Genomic DNA, 6,192 nt, shown 5'->3' with positions numbered 1-6,192 from the left:
TTATCATCACTCATCAAAATTAGAATTCCTAAAACCTGTCTCAACATGGATTACACTTGAGGCCCATGCGATTTCCACAGAGTTGGGTATGGCTGCCTTTTCCTGTTACGCTCCTTGCCTATGGAATAGCCTGCAGACTAAACTGAAACTTGAGACTCTTGTTCCCCTTGCACATTTTAAACATTTATTGGATTTTATTTTTGTATTGCTTTAACTGCTTTGGGTAATGCAAGTTCTTGTGCTGTTAGGGGAATAACCTATTTGTAAATGTAACAATCTGCTGCTGTATTTTTTGTGTTGTTTATCTTGTGTAGTTTCTTAATCGTTGTACCTAAACTGTATGTGTAAACATGTATAGTACCTAAACTGTATGTGTAAACACAGTCTGTGTTCCTTGTTGAAATAAAGGTATAATAATTGTGTGGCTCTTCAGGGCCGATTCACACCGTGGTACAGTTGGTTTGAGTTTCAATATTCGTCAGACATTCAGACCTTCAAACTTGAATACCTCAGGTTAGGGCGTTTAGGCTCTCTGACAAAAAAAAAGAAGGTGTACAGCATTGCACAGGTCTTATTTGCCTGGTTCCATACTCACACGGCAACTGTGTAGGCAGCCTGGCGCACCATCAACGCAACATTCTTTTAGGGCTCTCCCCACACTAACACTGTGCATACGCAAATTGATTTTGTCCCCCCACACCAAATGTGATCACGACACGCAGGTTGAAATATCAAAACAAACTCAGAACCAATTATATTAATTTGGGGACAGGTCGAAAAGCATTAACTTCTTATGGCTGCAGGGGCAGTATTGAGTAGCTTGGATGAAAGGTGCACAGAGGTGCCCAAAGTAAACGGCCTGCTCTTCAGTCATAGTTGCTAATATATGCATATTATTATTAGTATTGGATAGAAAACACTGAAGTTTCTAAAACTGTTTGAATTATGTCTGTGAGTATAACAGAACTCATATGGCAGGCAAAAACCTGAGAAAAAATCCAAACAGGAAGTGGAAATTCTGAGGCTGGTAGATTTTCAACCAAGCTCCCATTGAAATCACAGCGAGATATGGATGAGTTTTCACTGCCTACGGCTTCCACTAGATGTCAACAGTCTGTAGAACTTTGTCTGATGACTCTACTGTGAAGGGGGGCCGGATGAGAGGAGAATTAGTCAGGTCTGCCATGAGGTGACCATTCTTTGACCATGCGCGTTCACATGAGAGGGAGCTCCGTTCCATCGCTCATCTGAAGTCAATGTAATTTGCCGGTTGGAAGGTTATTCAAGATTTATGTTAAAAACATTCTAAAGATTGATTCAATACATCGTTTGACATGTTTCTACGGACTGTTACGGAACTTTTGGACATTTCGTCAGGTTTTAGTGAACGCGCTTCCCTGATGTTAGATTTGTATACCAAACACGCAACAAAAATAGCTATTTGGACATAAATGATGGACATTACCGAACAAAACGAACATTTCTTGTGGAAGTGGGAGTCCTGGGAGTGCATTCCGACGAAGATCAGCAAAGGTAAGTGAAGATTTATAATGCTTTTTATGAGTTTTGTTGACTGCACAATTTGGGCGGGTAACTGTATGGCTTGTTTGTGTGGCTGAACGCTGTTTTCAGATTATTGAATATTGTGTTTTGCCGTAAATCTTTTTGAAATCTGACACAGCGGTTGCATTAAGAACAAGTGTATCTTTAATTCTATGTAAAACATGTATCTTTCATCAAAGTTTATGATGAGTATTTCTGTTATTTGACGTGGCTCTGCAATTTCTCCGGATATTTTGGAGGCATTTCTGAACATGGCGCCAATGTAAACAGAGGTTTTTGGATATAAATATGAACTTAATCGAACAAGACATATGTATTGTGTAATATATAGTCCTATGAGTGTCATCTGATGAAGATCATCAAAGGGTAGTGATGAATTTTATCTCTTTGTGCTTTTTGTGACTCCTCTCTTTGGCTGGAAAAATGGCTGAAGGTTTATGACAGTCATAAATACCTCTCCCCCCCTTTTTCCTCTCTCTACCCTACTGATGTGACATTTGAAAATCCTTTGGTTAACATAGAGATTCTGGGAACATCAGAAGGTGGGGGAAAATTAACTATATTCTGGTAATCCGACCAATTGAACATATGCGGTGGTACTTAATGAATATGATGTCAGTTCGGTTGTCATCTGAGACATTCTCATCAATGATAGGATGACAAACTCTACAGTGGAAAGTCTGCACATTGTAGTTATCGGAGTCACATGGAATTGTTGTTCAATTTAAATGTTTGAATATAAATTATTGGTGAAGAGATGAAATGTAATTTTAGCTTCAAAATGAGAGATTTGGGTTTTCATAAGGTTAGGGCTCTGCTCAATCAGTGGCCCGCCCCTGTGAAGAGACATGGGTTATAAAACTTTTCAAACACACCCTTCTCGCTCCACTATATAAAGCCTTGACGAAAATATAACCTCCTGTTCCAAGTACGTGAGGTCTGCAGCCTCTGCGTTAAAAGGACTAACATGTAATCTACAGAACTAAGCCTACCTCAGCGTGAGCTTTGGTTGCGAATGGTATTCACTACAGAAGTGATACCTCCTAGCCGTTGAGTTAGCAGCAGCTGCAAACGTGGGCTAGGAAAGAACAGACAGAGTATCCCGTCTACCACACATCGACGTTACTACAACGTATCCAATTTACCACCAGAGACATTCTTCAAAGGACAAAGGACTCGGTTGGGCAACACGGCTTTCCATCTACCACCAACTTACAGAAGCGCAGCTCAGAGTAAATATTTATTGCATTTTCCTTTTCCAAATGGGTGGTAATTTAGAATGCATAAGATACTGTATTTACGATAGCATGGCTTCTCCCTTTGTTCCTCAAGTCCTCCCGCTCTTTCACTCAAACCCAGCCCCCTTTTCTTTTGTGTAACCAGCTGTCATATCTGTTCCGTCCGCTAGGGACGTTTTCCTTTATGACGTAATTTGTAATCAAGGTATGATTCATTCTGTGTATATGTAATTCTGTGTGATTAGTTAGGTATTTAGTAAATAAATAATTAAACCCAATTTTGTATTGCTGATTCAACTTGTTAGCCAGGGTTCGTGAAGATAACCAAGAATTTACAACTTTCAGATGTGACTGAATTAAGGTGACGATTAATATTGACTGCTATTGATGTAAAATATTACTAGGTCATTAAGAGTTTATTCGGGAAGATAACAGCTCTATAAATATTATTTCGTGGTGCCCGACTTTCTAGTTAATTACATTTACATGATTAGCTCAATCAAGTAATATTTATTACGGAGAAAGGATTTTAGAGAATAGCATATCATATCACTTAATCCGGCATAGCCAAAGACACGACACTAGGTCTGGCTAGACTGTAAACTCTCCTTCCAGACTCATATTAAACATCTACAATCCAAAATGACATCTAGAATCGGCTTCCTATTTCGCAACAAAGCCTCCTTCACTCACGCCGCCAAACATACCCTCGGTCAACCAAATAGTTTCTAGTCATCTCTCGTCCAAGGCTTTTTCTTCTTTGGACTTTATATGGCGATTGGCATCTAACTTTCATAATAAGGTGTTTTACCACAACCGACCAACCGTCCTCAGTTCATCTTTCAATCACCCACGTGGGTATAACCAATGAGGAGATGGCATATGCTTCTAAAAGCCAATGAGGAGATGGGAGAGGCAGGACTTACATCGCGTTCGGCATCACAAATAGAAGCAACTTCTATTTTAGTGCCTGGCAACGCAGACGCTCGTTGGCGCGTGCGAGCAGTGTGGGTACAATGATTGAATAACGTGTATGTGTACATTTATTTTGCAACGCGAGCAGTGTGGTCAGCATGTAAGACAAGGTGCGTCTTTTTCCCAATGCAGTTAAGCCAAAACTATGCGTTCTACTACGCTCCAATTGGCTAGCTAGCGTTGTCTCACTCACAGGCAATCAGCGAAGAGACAGTGACCTTCCGAGGTAAGGATGGAAAGTGTAATTTTACAGTTAGCTGCCTACCGGAATGCAGGCCTATTATTATCATGTTTGGTAACATTTTCCCATGTATTTATTTTCAGAGTTTCAATTGTTTCAGTTGTAAATGTCTCAGAGAACTCTGCTGAATTCCCTCAATTAAAGTTCAGTTAAGTTAACCTTTACTTAATATCCATCCCGGATCCGGGATCCTCCTCATCAAAAAGCTGACTAGCATAGCCTAGCCTAATGGGACAGGGATATCATATAATATAATTTTCATGAAATCACAAGTCCAATACAGCAAATGAAAGATAAACATCTTGTGAATCCAGCCAATATTTCCAATTTTTTAATTGTTTTACAGCGAAAACACAATGTAGAATTATATTAGCTTACCACAATAGCCAAACACACAAACGCATTTATTCACCGCAAAGGTAGCTTTCGCAAAAACCAGCAAAAGATATCAAATTAATCACTAACCTTTGGACAACTTCATCAGATGACAGTCTTATAACATCATGTTATACAATACACTTATGTTTTGTTCGAAAATGTGCATATTTAGCACTGCAATCGTGGTTATACATTGTGAATATGTAGCAACATTTTCCCAGAATGTCCGGAGATATTCTGGACACTCACCTAATCTGACCAAAGAACTCATCATAAACTTTACATAAAAATACTTGTGGTATGGCAAATGAAAGATACACTGGTTCTTAATACAACCGCTGTGTTAGATTTTAAAAAATAACTTCACTATAACATACAGCTTGCGTTATTGTGAGACAGCACTCACCAACACGGCGTAGAATAGGAGTCAATATTTTACACAGAAATACAAAATAACATCATACATTTTTTCTTACTTTTGCTGAGCTTCCATCAGAATGTTGTACAAGGAATCCTTGGTCCAGAATAAATCGTTGTTTGGTTTTAGAATGTCCATTTCTTCTGTCGAATTCGCGCCACAATGCTAGCCAAGGTTACTAACATTCCCATCCTCTCTTGGCGCAAAGAACGGAAAACTCCAAAAGTCCCAATAAACGTTGAATAAACTGATAAAACTCGGTTGAAAAAACCTACTTTATGATGTTATTATCAAATGTATCAAATAAAATCAGAGCCGGAGATATTCGCCGTGTATACCGACCGCTTTTCAGAAGACAATGTGGAGCTCCTTCGCGCGCCTTGGAAAACTGACAAAATGGCTGACCTGTCACTCCAAAAGCTCTTGTTCGACCTCAGATCAAGCTAGACACCCCATTCCACCTTCCACTGCCTGTTGACATCTAGTGGAAGGCGTATGAAGTGCATGCATATCGATAAATATAAGGCAATTGAATAGGCAGGCCCTGAAACAGAGCCTCGTTTTCAGATTTTTCACTTCCTTTATGGAAGTTTGCGGCAAAATGAGTTCTGTTTTACTCACAGATATAATTCAAACAGTTTTAGAAACTTGGGTGTTTTCTATCCAATAGTAATAATAATATGCATATTGTATGATCTAGAATAGAGTACGAGGCCGTTTAAATTGGGCGCGATTTTTTCCAAAGTGAAAACAGCGCCCCCTATTGACAAGAAGTTAACCTAGACTACTTAACGTTACTAGCTCGGTATTTGAAGTTGTTATATTTTCATTAGTAGTCTCAGGTAAAAGCACATGCTTATTATTCATTATTTATTAGCTAATCATTCAATCGAATACGCTATGCCATTGAATCTGTCTTTGAGCATTAAGGGACGTTAATGGCTAGCTCGGTCCATGACATTATGTTATTATATTTTTCAATCTTGAAGTACAAGGGCAAATGTTATTAATCAGCGACTGAAATTTCACACTACGTGATATTCACCTCCGGATTTGGAGACTTGTAGAACGCCCCTCAATCTGGGTTTGGCAGATGCCAGGAGAACGCTACCTGCCCCAATGCAGTGCCAACTGTAAAGTTTGGTGGAGGAATAATGGTCTGTGGCTGACCTCAACCCCATCAAACACGTTTGGGATGAATTGGAACGCCGACTGAGAGCCACGCCTAATCGCCCAACATCACTAATGCTTGTGGCTGAATGGAAGCAAGTCCCAGCAGCAATGTTCCAACATCATGGACCAACCCCATATTAATGCCCATGATTTTGGGATGAGATGTTTGAGCAGGTGTCCACATACCTTTGGTCAGGTAGTATTTA

This window comes from Salvelinus alpinus, chromosome 11 (genome assembly GCF_045679555.1).
Source record: "Salvelinus alpinus chromosome 11, SLU_Salpinus.1, whole genome shotgun sequence".
NCBI lineage: Eukaryota > Metazoa > Chordata > Actinopteri > Salmoniformes > Salmonidae > Salvelinus > Salvelinus alpinus.
This window is presented reverse-complemented; position numbering follows the sequence as displayed.